Below are 15,235 nucleotides of genomic sequence, written 5' to 3'. Positions count from 1 at the left end.
TCTAGCTCCTTGCCCGAGAGATAAATCAAGGGTTCCGCAGATAATCCCTTGGCTCCGGTCACCCGGACGCAGATAGGAGCTGCAGCCATCATAACTTGTATGAAAACTAAGAAGAGCTCCTGTCTATTTACAGTTTCATTTACTCTAGCGTTTCCTTAAACATTGCGTGTACGAAGGCTAAGAAATTGGAGAGCTATTCTAATACAATAACTATTAGGAATCTTTTGGGCATAACAGTTTCACTGTGATTTTGCAGGTAACACGTACGTTGGGAAAACATTTTGAACGCGATCAATAACCGCACTGGAAAAATGTGGGAAAGAAAGGGCGAAAAGCGACTCTTCAACATGTGGAAATATCTTCCTGAGCGGAGCCCTCTTCTCGAAGCTCAACACTCTGCAAGAGTCACTTCTCCCAACTTGCGCCCGCAGGTTTCCGTAGTGTGCCTGCAAAGAGCCATCCGCTTGAGACAGGTGCACCTCCCGATTTCATTGAACTAAGCTAGATGCACAATTTCTAATGCAGCCTTCATCACAATAGACAGTTCATTTCTCGAAAGCTTGTCGTAAAAAAAGGAAACAAAGAACGAAAACGTATAGCTGACAATCTTCTGAAGATGCAGATTCAGCTTTGGGGAAATGGACATTTTATGTATGCAGATGCTTTTCAAGCGCTGGTTTTAGAACGTCGCTGTGCTTCCAGCATCCTTTTCAGCCTTCTAAACTGGCTACCGAGGTGCCGATCACATTGTAAAGCGGTTGAGAGGCCGGAGCTGCTCAAACCGCTCTTGCCGTTTCCCATCAATCAAAAGCACTATGTTGTTTCTTTGTATGGAAAGCTTTTCAAGTCTGGCATCGACACGCACCTTTCCTGAAACGTCCAAAAGGTGAATGCTTCGCAAAGAAATCCAGTCTACCTTCAGGGGGCATGATGTTGAAATCGGAATGAGCCCTGGGTGGGCTTGAAGCAGCAGCTGTTCAGTTAACAGCTGCACAGAAACGCACCCCGCTTGCTTTGTATCATTCGCAAGTTTCTGGTTAAAGAGTAAAAAAGGCTGGAATTCTTCTGCCAGCCGGCAGGATTTCTTCTGCACTCACCCAGAAAAGCCAAGAATTGTATTTCATCTTTCGCAAGCTGTATTTTCCAGGAGGAGAATGAATACTTGCATTAAACTGAATCAAGCCGACAGAGACGCACAGCCGTTGTTTTTCTCCATGGGAAGTTTTTCGTTAAGGAAAAACACCGTTGTCATTTTCTTGCCAGCCGGCGGTATTTCTTGTGCAGCGATGAGCCAGATTTGTATTTCGTATTTCGCAAGTTGTGTGAATTTCTTGAAGTTGAAAGTGAATTCGCTCCAGAAAAGAAATGTCCAGTCGCATGAAAGCCGTGGCTGTTTGTTAAACCGCAGGACCTGAGCTTGCGTTCTGTTTCTCATGGCGTTCGCAAAGGCGATTCCTGCCTTTAAAACTGCTGTGACTGCGACTGAAAGTGGCGTGTGGCGCAGCTTCTAAAGTCTTGTTGACGCTCCTCGATGTTGCTTTCTCTCTGCCTAAGGAAGTTCGATTGTCGCGTCGGAACGGGGAGACCTAATCCTTCCAGCTTTAAGCCACCCTTCAGTCTTCTGAAGGGTGTCCGAGTGCTAGCATGTCATTTGGCTTTTTTTTGGGGGGAAGCGGAGAGCGACATTGAAAAAGGTTACCGCCGCCGCCTCGCCCTCCGTGTTAAATGATCGCAAGCCGGCGGCGGCGGCGCTCCCTGTAGTCGTGGCCGAGCGGTTAAGGCGATGGGCTAGAAAGCCATTGGGGTCTCCCCGCGTCGGCTCGAATCCTGCCCACTACGGCGCCCTTCTCCTGTCGCTTCGGCCTGCCCAGAAAAAGGCGGAGTGCCGTTTCTCTCTTCCTGCTTCTTGTACAAACGCTAAATCGCTTGGACCTGCTGCCTTGGAAGTAATGTCTTCAACATCCACCAGTGACATTTCACAGCTGGAAGCACACAGCCACGCTTTTGGCATTGGCATGTCTTTTGCGCCCTACTTCCAGCCTTTGAAGACCTAATTATTCAAACTGAAAGAACCGGCTGAATGAGTGTTTGCAGTGCACCAGGAGGAGCAGGGACCATAGCATTGGAGGGGTGAGGATGGCGCAGATGGAAACGTTTTCATGCGCTCCTCTGGGAGGAATGAAAAGAAAAGGCGAAACCGGAAACAGTAGTAGCCGCAAGAGGAAGTGTCTTCAAGCGCCAAGCAAGCGCTCCTCGTTAGTATAGTGGTGCGTATCCCCGCCTGTCACGTGGGAGACCGGGGATGGATTGCTTGACGGCGAGCCAGGTTGCTTTTCTCCCATCAGATTCCAACCGCTAATGCTAACGCAGTGTGTGGGAGCTTACATGCTTTTCCTTTCCCGTCTTTTTCGGACGACTATTCCAAAGGGGTAACCTGAAGGAATAGGGGCCTGAAGACACGAGGCATTCTTAAACCAGCACTGGGCTGCACGGCCTTCTGTTGTGATCAGGTTATATTCGAGTCAAAAAGCCAGAGCATCCGCTTCCATCCTATGGAGCACGAGCTAAATCGGAAGAGGCAGGGGATACACCTACGCCTATCGGCGCACGTTCCCTGCGTCAGGCTGCTTCACCCATTTGCACCCGACTGGAGACGGCACTGAGCAAGCTTTTTGTCAGGAGTGGGATTCGAACCCACGCCCCCAGGGGAGACTGCGACCTGAACGCAGCACCTTAGACCGCTCGGCCATCCTGACGCGGGCCCCCTGTCCCGGGGCGGTCTGATGAGCCACCGCGATCCCACTACGCTCCTCGCGTATCGCACTGTTATTAATACTACAGTGTGACTCCAGCATTAAAATGTTTGGAAAATGTGTCGGCTTTTATAATCCAGTGTAGAGCAGCATGTGATGATTTGTGCTACAACACCAAGCGCTCAAAGTGACGTCTGCGTTTGTCGTTGAAACTTTCAACTCTTTCATCACTTATGTAGGAAATAAAAAGAGCAGTTGTGCGCCACACGCAGAGAGGCCGTCAGCAGAGTGGCGCAGCGGAAGCGTGCTGGGCCCATAACCCAGAGGTCGATGGATCGAAACCATCCTCTGCTACGTGTGTCCTATGCACGATTCATAAGCATGCCATTGGGTTAGCAAAGTGCCTTCAAATAGTCTGCATCTCCCTTTCTTTAAATTCTGTCCTGAGTTTCTCTCTCGTGTGTGTTTGTGCAAGCTTGACACTTGCGGGACTCTTTAATCTTCACCAATACGGAGATGACCAAATGTGTCTTCGGTTGTTCTGAGGTCTTTGATAGTTTCTTTGAAAGCTTCAACTGAACCTCGAAATCGAAGCAGTTATGTTTAGATTGATTTCTCGCGTTAATCATTACGAACCAGGAACAGCCAGCACACTCGGTCGCATTAGTAATTATGTCACGTCTCTACTTAGCAGAGCATTCAAAGGCCCACTGGAAGTAGTAAAGCACTAAAACACTGCAAAACTGAACTCGGGAAAATCATACTGGGAGCTCTGAGCGATGTCTGCATCCAAGCCATCCAATACGGACTCTGAAACCTTGGAATATCAACACTATGATGCGCTACCTTTTACCTGGAGCAAAACGATGGAATTAGAAGAATGCTTACCGCAGGATACAACTGTGCCGCTGTTATTTGGAGCACGGTTTTCACTTGCATGAAAACTACAGCAGAACGTAGAAGGATGATCACTGAGGAGTCCACGCGGGCATGCTGAGGAGATTGTAGGTCGTACATTTCAATGATTACTGACATTTGCGCTGCTGGAGGTACAGTAATCAACAAAGAACAGGGTGTGCTACTCTCGAATCCGGTCAGCACATGATGAAAAGCCAGGAAGTATACCTTGTCAAATTGCCGTCAACAGGGACAAGTTAACCACCAGCTCCACCGGCGCCCGGCTAGCTCAGTCGGTAGAGCATGAGACTCTTAATCTCAGGGTCGTGGGTTCGAGCCCCACGTTGGGCGGTGCCCGTCTCCTTATTAACAAAGTTTCCCGCTCATCCTTGAACCTCTTACACCTCGATGGTACCGAGCACTGCGTTTTAATGCACAGGTGTGATCAAACCGAGATGAAAAGGGCGTATCTAGCTCCTTGCCCGAGAGATAAATCAAGGGTTCCGCAGATAATCCCTTGGCTCCGGTCACCCGGACGCAGATAGGAGCTGCAGCCATCATAACTTGTATGAAAACTAAGAAGAGCTCCTGTCTATTTACAGTTTCATTTACTCTAGCGTTTCCTTAAACATTGCGTGTACGAAGGCTAAGAAATTGGAGAGCTATTCTAATACAATAACTATTAGGAATCTTTTGGGCATAACAGTTTCACTGTGATTTTGCAGGTAACACGTACGTTGGGAAAACATTTTGAACGCGATCAATAACCGCACTGGAAAAATGTGGGAAAGAAAGGGCGAAAAGCGACTCTTCAACATGTGGAAATATCTTCCTGAGCGGAGCCCTCTTCTCGAAGCTCAACACTCTGCAAGAGTCACTTCTCCCAACTTGCGCCCGCAGGTTTCCGTAGTGTGCCTGCAAAGAGCCATCCGCTTGAGACAGGTGCACCTCCCGATTTCATTGAACTAAGCTAGATGCACAATTTCTAATGCAGCCTTCATCACAATAGACAGTTCATTTCTCTGGTTAAAGAGTAAATAAGGCTGGAATTCTTCTGCCAGCCGGCAGGATTTCTTCTGCACTCACCCAGAAAAGCCAAGAATTGTATTTCATCTTTCGCAAGCTGTATTTTCCAGGAGGAGAATGAATACTTGCATTAAACTGAATCAAGCCGACAGAGACGCACAGCCGTTGTTTTTCTCCATGGGAAGTTTTTCGTTAAGGAAAAACACCGTTGTCATTTTCTTGCCAGCCGGCGGTATTTCTTGTGCAGCGATGAGCCAGATTTGTATTTCGTATTTCGCAAGTTGTGTGAATTTCTTGAAGTTGAAAGTGAATTCGCTCCAGAAAAGAAATGTCCAGTCGCATGAAAGCCGTGGCTGTTTGTTAAACCGCAGGACCTGAGCTTGCGTTCTGTTTCTCATGGCGTTCGCAAAGGCGATTCCTGCCTTTAAAACTGCTGTGACTGCGACTGAAAGTGGCGTGTGGCGCAGCTTCTAAAGTCTTGTTGACGCTCCTCGATGTTGCTTTCTCTCTGCCTAAGGAAGTTCGATTGTCGCGTCGGAACGGGGAGACCTAATCCTTCCAGCTTTAAGCCACCCTTCAGTCTTCTGAAGGGTGTCCGAGTGCTAGCATGTCATTTGGCTTTTTTTTGGGGGGAAGCGGAGAGCGACATTGAAAAAGGTTACCGCCGCCGCCTCGCCCTCCGTGTTAAATGATCGCAAGCCGGCGGCGGCGGCGCTCCCTGTAGTCGTGGCCGAGCGGTTAAGGCGATGGGCTAGAAAGCCATTGGGGTCTCCCCGCGTCGGCTCGAATCCTGCCCACTACGGCGCCCTTCTCCTGTCGCTTCGGCCTGCCCAGAAAAAGGCGGAGTGCCGTTTCTCTCTTCCTGCTTCTTGTACAAACGCTAAATCGCTTGGACCTGCTGCCTTGGAAGTAATGTCTTCAACATCCACCAGTGACATTTCACAGCTGGAAGCACACAGCCACGCTTTTGGCATTGGCATGTCTTTTGCGCCCTACTTCCAGCCTTTGAAGACCTAATTATTCAAACTGAAAGAACCGGCTGAATGAGTGTTTGCAGTGCACCAGGAGGAGCAGGGACCATAGCATTGGAGGGGTGAGGATGGCGCAGATGGAAACGTTTTCATGCGCTCCTCTGGGAGGAATGAAAAGAAAAGACGAAACCGGAAACAGTAGTAGCCGCAAGAGGAAGTGTCTTCAAGCGCCAAGCAAGCGCTCCTCGTTAGTATAGTGGTGCGTATCCCCGCCTGTCACGTGGGAGACCAGGGATGGATTGCTTGACGGCGAGCCAGGTTGCTTTTCTCCCATCAGATTCCAACCGCTAATGCTAACGCAGTGTGTGGGAGCTTACATGCTTTTCCTTTCCCGTCTTTTTCGGACGACTATTCCAAAGGGGTAACCTGAAGGAATAGGGGCCTGAAGACACGAGGCATTCTTAAACCAGCACTGGGCTGCACGGCCTTCTGTTGTGATCAGGTTATATTCGAGTCAAAAAGCCAGAGCATCCGCTTCCATCCTATGGAGCACGAGCTAAATCGGAAGAGGCAGGGGATACACCTACGCCTATCGGCGCACGTTCCCTGCGTCAGGCTGCTTCACCCATTTGCACCCGACTGGAGACGGCACTGAGCAAGCTTTTTGTCAGGAGTGGGATTCGAACCCACGCCTCCAGGGGAGACTGCGACCTGAACGCAGCGCCTTAGACCGCTCGGCCATCCTGACGCGGGCCCCCTGTCCCGGGGCGGTCTGATGAGCCACCGCGATCCCACTACGCTCCTCGAGTATCGCACTGTTATTAATACTACAGTGTGACTCCAGCATTAAAATGTTTGGAAAATGTGTCGGCTTTTATAATCCAGTGTAGAGCAGCATGTGATGATTTGTGCTACAACACCAAGCGCTCAAAGTGACGTCTGCGTTTGTCGTTGAAACTTTCAACTCTTTCATCACTTATGTAGGAAATAAAAAGAGCAGTTGTGCGCCACACGCAGAGAGGCCGTCAGCAGAGTGGCGCAGCGGAAGCGTGCTGGGCCCATAACCCAGAGGTCGATGGATCGAAACCATCCTCTGCTACGTGTGTCCTATGCACGATTCATAAGCATGCCATTGGGTTAGCAAAGTGCCTTCAAATAGTCTGCATCTCCCTTTCTTTAAATTCTGTCCTGAGTTTCTCTCTCGTGTGTGTTTGTGCAAGCTTGACACTTGCGGGACTCTTTAATCTTCACCAATACGGAGATGACCAAATGTGTCTTCGGTTGTTCTGAGGTCTTTGATAGTTTCTTTGAAAGCTTCAACTGAACCTCGAAATCGAAGCAGTTATGTTTATATTGATTTCTCGCGTTAATCATTACGAACCAGGAACAGCCAGCACACTCGGTCGCATTAGTAATTATGTCACGTCTCTACTTAGCAGAGCATTCAAAGGCCCACTGGAAGTAGTAAAGCACTAAAACACTGCAAAACTGAACTCGGGAAAATCATACTGGGAGCTCTGAGCGATGTCTGCATCCAAGCCATCCAATACGGACTCTGAAACCTTGGAATATCAACACTATGATGCGCTACCTTTTACCTGGAGCAAAACGATGGAATTAGAAGAATGCTTACCGCAGGATACAACTGTGCCGCTGTTATTTGGAGCACGGTTTTCACTTGCATGAAAACTACAGCAGAACGTAGAAGGATGATCACTGAGGAGTCCACGCGGGCATGCTGAGGAGATTGTAGGTCGTACATTTCAATGATTACTGACATTTGCGCTGCTGGAGGTACAGTAATCAACAAAGAACAGGGTGTGCTACTCTCGAATCCGGTCAGCACATGATGAAAAGCCAGGAAGTATACCTTGTCAAATTGCCGTCAACAGGGACAAGTTAACCACCAGCTCCACCGGCGCCCGGCTAGCTCAGTCGGTAGAGCATGAGACTCTTAATCTCAGGGTCGTGGGTTCGAGCCCCACGTTGGGCGGTGCCCGTCTCCTTATTAACAAAGTTTCCCGCTCATCCTTGAACCTCTTACACCTCGATGGTACCGAGCACTGCGTTTTAATGCACAGGTGTGATCAAACCGAGATGAAAAGGGCGTATCTAGCTCCTTGCCCGAGAGATAAATCAAGGGTTCCGCAGATAATCCCTTGGCTCCGGTCACCCGGACGCAGATAGGAGCTGCAGCCATCATAACTTGTATGAAAACTAAGAAGAGCTCCTGTCTATTTACAGTTTCATTTACTCTAGCGTTTCCTTAAACATTGCGTGTACGAAGGCTAAGAAATTGGAGAGCTATTCTAATACAATAACTATTAGGAATCTTTTGGGCATAACAGTTTCACTGTGATTTTGCAGGTAACACGTACGTTGGGAAAACATTTTGAACGCGATCAATAACCGCACTGGAAAAATGTGGGAAAGAAAGGGCGAAAAGCGACTCTTCAACATGTGGAAATATCTTCCTGAGCGGAGCCCTCTTCTCGAAGCTCAACACTCTGCAAGAGTCACTTCTCCCAACTTGCGCCCGCAGGTTTCCGTAGTGTGCCTGCAAAGAGCCATCCGCTTGAGACAGGTGCACCTCCCGATTTCATTGAACTAAGCTAGATGCACAATTTCTAATGCAGCCTTCATCACAATAGACAGTTCATTTCTCGAAAGCTTGTCGTAAAAAAAGGAAACAAAGAACGAAAACGTATAGCTGACAATCTTCTGAAGATGCAGATTCAGCTTTGGGGAAATGGACATTTTATGTATGCAGATGCTTTTCAAGCGCTGGTTTTAGAACGTCGCTGTGCTTCCAGCATCCTTTTCAGCCTTCTAAACTGGCTACCGAGGTGCCGATCACATTGTAAAGCGGTTGAGAGGCCGGAGCTGCTCAAACCGCTCTTGCCGTTTCCCATCAATCAAAAGCACTATGTTGTTTCTTTGTATGGAAAGCTTTTCAAGTCTGGCATCGACACGCACCTTTCCTGAAACGTCCAAAAGGTGAATGCTTCGCAAAGAAATCCAGTCTACCTTCAGGGGGCATGATGTTGAAATCGGAATGAGCCCTGGGTGGGCTTGAAGCAGCAGCTGTTCAGTTAACAGCTGCACAGAAACGCACCCCGCTTGCTTTGTATCATTCGCAAGTTTCTGGTTAAAGAGTAAAAAAGGCTGGAATTCTTCTGCCAGCCGGCAGGATTTCTTCTGCACTCACCCAGAAAAGCCAAGAATTGTATTTCATCTTTCGCAAGCTGTATTTTCCAGGAGGAGAATGAATACTTGCATTAAACTGAATCAAGCCGACAGAGACGCACAGCCGTTGTTTTTCTCCATGGGAAGTTTTTCGTTAAGGAAAAACACCGTTGTCATTTTCTTGCCAGCCGGCGGTATTTCTTGTGCAGCGATGAGCCAGATTTGTATTTCGTATTTCGCAAGTTGTGTGAATTTCTTGAAGTTGAAAGTGAATTCGCTCCAGAAAAGAAATGTCCAGTCGCATGAAAGCCGTGGCTGTTTGTTAAACCGCAGGACCTGAGCTTGCGTTCTGTTTCTCATGGCGTTCGCAAAGGCGATTCCTGCCTTTAAAACTGCTGTGACTGCGACTGAAAGTGGCGTGTGGCGCAGCTTCTAAAGTCTTGTTGACGCTCCTCGATGTTGCTTTCTCTCTGCCTAAGGAAGTTCGATTGTCGCGTCGGAACGGGGAGACCTAATCCTTCCAGCTTTAAGCCACCCTTCAGTCTTCTGAAGGGTGTCCGAGTGCTAGCATGTCATTTGGCTTTTTTTTGGGGGGAAGCGGAGAGCGACATTGAAAAAGGTTACCGCCGCCGCCTCGCCCTCCGTGTTAAATGATTGCAAGCCGGCGGCGGCGGCGCTCCCTGTAGTCGTGGCCGAGCGGTTAAGGCGATGGGCTAGAAAGCCATTGGGGTCTCCCCGCGTCGGCTCGAATCCTGCCCACTACGGCGCCCTTCTCCTGTCGCTTCGGCCTGCCCAGAAAAAGGCGGAGTGCCGTTTCTCTCTTCCTGCTTCTTGTACAAACGCTAAATCGCTTGGACCTGCTGCCTTGGAAGTAATGTCTTCAACATCCACCAGTGACATTTCACAGCTGGAAGCACACAGCCACGCTTTTGGCATTGGCATGTCTTTTGCGCCCTACTTCCAGCCTTTGAAGACCTAATTATTCAAACTGAAAGAACCGGCTGAATGAGTGTTTGCAGTGCACCAGGAGGAGCAGGGACCATAGCATTGGAGGGGTGAGGATGGCGCAGATGGAAACGTTTTCATGCGCTCCTCTGGGAGGAATGAAAAGAAAAGGCGAAACCGGAAACAGTAGTAGCCGCAAGAGGAAGTGTCTTCAAGCGCCAAGCAAGCGCTCCTCGTTAGTATAGTGGTGCGTATCCCCGCCTGTCACGTGGGAGACCGGGGATGGATTGCTTGACGGCGAGCCAGGTTGCTTTTCTCCCATCAGATTCCAACCGCTAATGCTAACGCAGTGTGTGGGAGCTTACATGCTTTTCCTTTCCCGTCTTTTTCGGACGACTATTCCAAAGGGGTAACCTGAAGGAATAGGGGCCTGAAGACACGAGGCATTCTTAAACCAGCACTGGGCTGCACGGCCTTCTGTTGTGATCAGGTTATATTCGAGTCAAAAAGCCAGAGCATCCGCTTCCATCCTATGGAGCACGAGCTAAATCGGAAGAGGCAGGGGATACACCTACGCCTATCGGCGCACGTTCCCTGCGTCAGGCTGCTTCACCCATTTGCACCCGACTGGAGACGGCACTGAGCAAGCTTTTTGTCAGGAGTGGGATTCGAACCCACGCCCCCAGGGGAGACTGCGACCTGAACGCAGCACCTTAGACCGCTCGGCCATCCTGACGCGGGCCCCCTGTCCCGGGGCGGTCTGATGAGCCACCGCGATCCCACTACGCTCCTCGCGTATCGCACTGTTATTAATACTACAGTGTGACTCCAGCATTAAAATGTTTGGAAAATGTGTCGGCTTTTATAATCCAGTGTAGAGCAGCATGTGATGATTTGTGCTACAACACCAAGCGCTCAAAGTGACGTCTGCGTTTGTCGTTGAAACTTTCAACTCTTTCATCACTTATGTAGGAAATAAAAAGAGCAGTTGTGCGCCACACGCAGAGAGGCCGTCAGCAGAGTGGCGCAGCGGAAGCGTGCTGGGCCCATAACCCAGAGGTCGATGGATCGAAACCATCCTCTGCTACGTGTGTCCTATGCACGATTCATAAGCATGCCATTGGGTTAGCAAAGTGCCTTCAAATAGTCTGCATCTCCCTTTCTTTAAATTCTGTCCTGAGTTTCTCTCTCGTGTGTGTTTGTGCAAGCTTGACACTTGCGGGACTCTTTAATCTTCACCAATACGGAGATGACCAAATGTGTCTTCGGTTGTTCTGAGGTCTTTGATAGTTTCTTTGAAAGCTTCAACTGAACCTCGAAATCGAAGCAGTTATGTTTAGATTGATTTCTCGCGTTAATCATTACGAACCAGGAACAGCCAGCACACTCGGTCGCATTAGTAATTATGTCACGTCTCTACTTAGCAGAGCATTCAAAGGCCCACTGGAAGTAGTAAAGCACTAAAACACTGCAAAACTGAACTCGGGAAAATCATACTGGGAGCTCTGAGCGATGTCTGCATCCAAGCCATCCAATACGGACTCTGAAACCTTGGAATATCAACACTATGATGCGCTACCTTTTACCTGGAGCAAAACGATGGAATTAGAAGAATGCTTACCGCAGGATACAACTGTGCCGCTGTTATTTGGAGCACGGTTTTCACTTGCATGAAAACTACAGCAGAACGTAGAAGGATGATCACTGAGGAGTCCACGCGGGCATGCTGAGGAGATTGTAGGTCGTACATTTCAATGATTACTGACATTTGCGCTGCTGGAGGTACAGTAATCAACAAAGAACAGGGTGTGCTACTCTCGAATCCGGTCAGCACATGATGAAAAGCCAGGAAGTATACCTTGTCAAATTGCCGTCAACAGGGACAAGTTAACCACCAGCTCCACCGGCGCCCGGCTAGCTCAGTCGGTAGAGCATGAGACTCTTAATCTCAGGGTCGTGGGTTCGAGCCCCACGTTGGGCGGTGCCCGTCTCCTTATTAACAAAGTTTCCCGCTCATCCTTGAACCTCTTACACCTCGATGGTACCGAGCACTGCGTTTTAATGCACAGGTGTGATCAAACCGAGATGAAAAGGGCGTATCTAGCTCCTTGCCCGAGAGATAAATCAAGGGTTCCGCAGATAATCCCTTGGCTCCGGTCACCCGGACGCAGATAGGAGCTGCAGCCATCATAACTTGTATGAAAACTAAGAAGAGCTCCTGTCTATTTACAGTTTCATTTACTCTAGCGTTTCCTTAAACATTGCGTGTACGAAGGCTAAGAAATTGGAGAGCTATTCTAATACAATAACTATTAGGAATCTTTTGGGCATAACAGTTTCACTGTGATTTTGCAGGTAACACGTACGTTGGGAAAACATTTTGAACGCGATCAATAACCGCACTGGAAAAATGTGGGAAAGAAAGGGCGAAAAGCGACTCTTCAACATGTGGAAATATCTTCCTGAGCGGAGCCCTCTTCTCGAAGCTCAACACTCTGCAAGAGTCACTTCTCCCAACTTGCGCCCGCAGGTTTCCGTAGTGTGCCTGCAAAGAGCCATCCGCTTGAGACAGGTGCACCTCCCGATTTCATTGAACTAAGCTAGATGCACAATTTCTAATGCAGCCTTCATCACAATAGACAGTTCATTTCTCTGGTTAAAGAGTAAATAAGGCTGGAATTCTTCTGCCAGCCGGCAGGATTTCTTCTGCACTCACCCAGAAAAGCCAAGAATTGTATTTCATCTTTCGCAAGCTGTATTTTCCAGGAGGAGAATGAATACTTGCATTAAACTGAATCAAGCCGACAGAGACGCACAGCCGTTGTTTTTCTCCATGGGAAGTTTTTCGTTAAGGAAAAACACCGTTGTCATTTTCTTGCCAGCCGGCGGTATTTCTTGTGCAGCGATGAGCCAGATTTGTATTTCGTATTTCGCAAGTTGTGTGAATTTCTTGAAGTTGAAAGTGAATTCGCTCCAGAAAAGAAATGTCCAGTCGCATGAAAGCCGTGGCTGTTTGTTAAACCGCAGGACCTGAGCTTGCGTTCTGTTTCTCATGGCGTTCGCAAAGGCGATTCCTGCCTTTAAAACTGCTGTGACTGCGACTGAAAGTGGCGTGTGGCGCAGCTTCTAAAGTCTTGTTGACGCTCCTCGATGTTGCTTTCTCTCTGCCTAAGGAAGTTCGATTGTCGCGTCGGAACGGGGAGACCTAATCCTTCCAGCTTTAAGCCACCCTTCAGTCTTCTGAAGGGTGTCCGAGTGCTAGCATGTCATTTGGCTTTTTTTTGGGGGGAAGCGGAGAGCGACATTGAAAAAGGTTACCGCCGCCGCCTCGCCCTCCGTGTTAAATGATCGCAAGCCGGCGGCGGCGGCGCTCCCTGTAGTCGTGGCCGAGCGGTTAAGGCGATGGGCTAGAAAGCCATTGGGGTCTCCCCGCGTCGGCTCGAATCCTGCCCACTACGGCGCCCTTCTCCTGTCGCTTCGGCCTGCCCAGAAAAAGGCGGAGTGCCGTTTCTCTCTTCCTGCTTCTTGTACAAACGCTAAATCGCTTGGACCTGCTGCCTTGGAAGTAATGTCTTCAACGTCCACCAGTGACATTTCACAGCTGGAAGCACACAGCCACGCTTTTGGCATTGGCATGTCTTTTGCGCCCTACTTCCAGCCTTTGAAGACCTAATTATTCAAACTGAAAGAACCGGCTGAATGAGTGTTTGCAGTGCACCAGGAGGAGCAGGGACCATAGCATTGGAGGGGTGAGGATGGCGCAGATGGAAACGTTTTCATGCGCTCCTCTGGGAGGAATGAAAAGAAAAGGCGAAACCGGAAACAGTAGTAGCCGCAAGAGGAAGTGTCTTCAAGCGCCAAGCAAGCGCTCCTCGTTAGTATAGTGGTGCGTATCCCCGCCTGTCACGTGGGAGACCGGGGATGGATTGCTTGACGGCGAGCCAGGTTGCTTTTCTCCCATCAGATTCCAACCGCTAATGCTAACGCAGTGTGTGGGAGCTTACATGCTTTTCCTTTCCCGTCTTTTTCGGACGACTATTCCAAAGGGGTAACCTGAAGGAATAGGGGCCTGAAGACACGAGGCATTCTTAAACCAGCACTGGGCTGCACGGCCTTCTGTTGTGATCAGGTTATATTCGAGTCAAAAAGCCAGAGCATCCGCTTCCATCCTATGGAGCACGAGCTAAATCGGAAGAGGCAGGGGATACACCTACGCCTATCGGCGCACGTTCCCTGCGTCAGGCTGCTTCACCCATTTGCACCCGACTGGAGACGGCACTGAGCAAGCTTTTTGTCAGGAGTGGGATTTGAACCCACGCCCCCAGGGGAGACTGCGACCTGAACGCAGCGCCTTAGACCGCTCGGCCATCCTGACGCGGGCCCCCTGTCCCGGGGCGGTCTGATGAGCCACCGTGATCCCACTACGCTCCTCGCGTATCGCACTGTTATTAATACTACAGTGTGACTCCAGCATTAAAATGTTTGGAAAATGTGTCGGCTTTTATAATCCAGTGTAGAGCAGCATGTGATGATTTGTGCTACAACACCAAGCGCTCAAAGTGACGTCTGCGTTTGTCGTTGAAACTTTCAACTCTTTCATCACTTATGTAGGAAATAAAAAGAGCAGTTGTGCGCCACACGCAGAGAGGCCGTCAGCAAAGTGGCGCAGCGGAAGCGTGCTGGGCCCATAACCCAGAGGTCGATGGATCGAAACCATCCTCTGCTACGTGTGTCCTATGCACGATTCATAAGCATGCCATTGGGTTAGCAAAGTGCCTTCAAATAGTCTGCATCTCCCTTTCTTTAAATTCTGTCCTGAGTTTCTCTCTCGTGTGTGTTTGTGCAAGCTTGACACTTGCGGGACTCTTTAATCTTCACCAATACGGAGATGACCAAATGTGTCTTCGGTTGTTCTGAGGTCTTTGATAGTTTCTTTGAAAGCTTCAACTGAACCTCGAAATCGAAGCAGTTATGTTTATATTGATTTCTCGCGTTAATCATTACGAACCAGGAACAGCCAGCACACTCGGTCGCATTAGTAATTATGTCACGTCTCTACTTAGCAGAGCATTCAAAGGCCCACTGGAAGTAGTAAAGCACTAAAACACTGCAAAACTGAACTCGGGAAAATCATACTGGGAGCTCTGAGCGATGTCTGCATCCAAGCCATCCAATACGGACTCTGAAACCTTGGAATATCAACACTATGATGCGCTACCTTTTACCTGGAGCAAAACGATGGAATTAGAAGAATGCTTACCACAGGATACAACTGTGCCGCTGTTATTTGGAGCACGGTTTTCACTTGCATGAAAACTACAGCAGAACGTAGAAGGATGATCACTGAGGAGTCCACGCGGGCATGCTGAGGAGATTGTAGGTCGTACATTTCAATGATTACTGACATTTGCGCTGCTGGAGGTACAGTAATCAACAAAGAACAGGGTGTGCTACTCT

General features: G+C 49.1%; 7 non-coding genes across 7 annotated transcripts; 6 read left to right on the top strand and 1 right to left on the bottom strand.

Moving 5' to 3' along the window:
• Window positions 1-3,035: 3,035 nt before the first annotated feature.
• On the top strand, window positions 3,036-3,107 carry trnam-cau (transfer RNA methionine (anticodon CAU)). Its single transcript has one exon. It is a non-coding gene; the product is annotated as a tRNA-Met (tRNA).
• An 821-nt stretch (window positions 3,108-3,928) lies between these two features.
• On the top strand, window positions 3,929-4,001 carry trnak-cuu (transfer RNA lysine (anticodon CUU)). The gene has a single exon. It is a non-coding gene; the product is annotated as a tRNA-Lys (tRNA).
• A 2,311-nt stretch (window positions 4,002-6,312) lies between these two features.
• Window positions 6,313-6,395, bottom strand: trnal-cag (transfer RNA leucine (anticodon CAG)). Its single transcript has one exon. It is a non-coding gene; the product is annotated as a tRNA-Leu (tRNA).
• A 279-nt stretch (window positions 6,396-6,674) lies between these two features.
• trnam-cau (transfer RNA methionine (anticodon CAU)) lies at window positions 6,675-6,746 on the top strand. Its single transcript has one exon. It is a non-coding gene; the product is annotated as a tRNA-Met (tRNA).
• An 821-nt stretch (window positions 6,747-7,567) lies between these two features.
• Window positions 7,568-7,640, top strand: trnak-cuu (transfer RNA lysine (anticodon CUU)). Its single transcript has one exon. It is a non-coding gene; the product is annotated as a tRNA-Lys (tRNA).
• A 3,153-nt stretch (window positions 7,641-10,793) lies between these two features.
• On the top strand, window positions 10,794-10,865 carry trnam-cau (transfer RNA methionine (anticodon CAU)). Its single transcript has one exon. It is a non-coding gene; the product is annotated as a tRNA-Met (tRNA).
• An 821-nt stretch (window positions 10,866-11,686) lies between these two features.
• On the top strand, window positions 11,687-11,759 carry trnak-cuu (transfer RNA lysine (anticodon CUU)). The gene has a single exon. It is a non-coding gene; the product is annotated as a tRNA-Lys (tRNA).
• The last annotated feature ends 3,476 nt before the right edge of the window (window positions 11,760-15,235 follow it).

Source organism: Lepisosteus oculatus, unplaced genomic scaffold (genome assembly GCF_040954835.1).
Source record: "Lepisosteus oculatus isolate fLepOcu1 unplaced genomic scaffold, fLepOcu1.hap2 HAP2_SCAFFOLD_95, whole genome shotgun sequence".
Lineage (NCBI taxonomy): Eukaryota > Metazoa > Chordata > Actinopteri > Semionotiformes > Lepisosteidae > Lepisosteus > Lepisosteus oculatus.
This window is presented reverse-complemented; position numbering and strand designations above follow the sequence as displayed.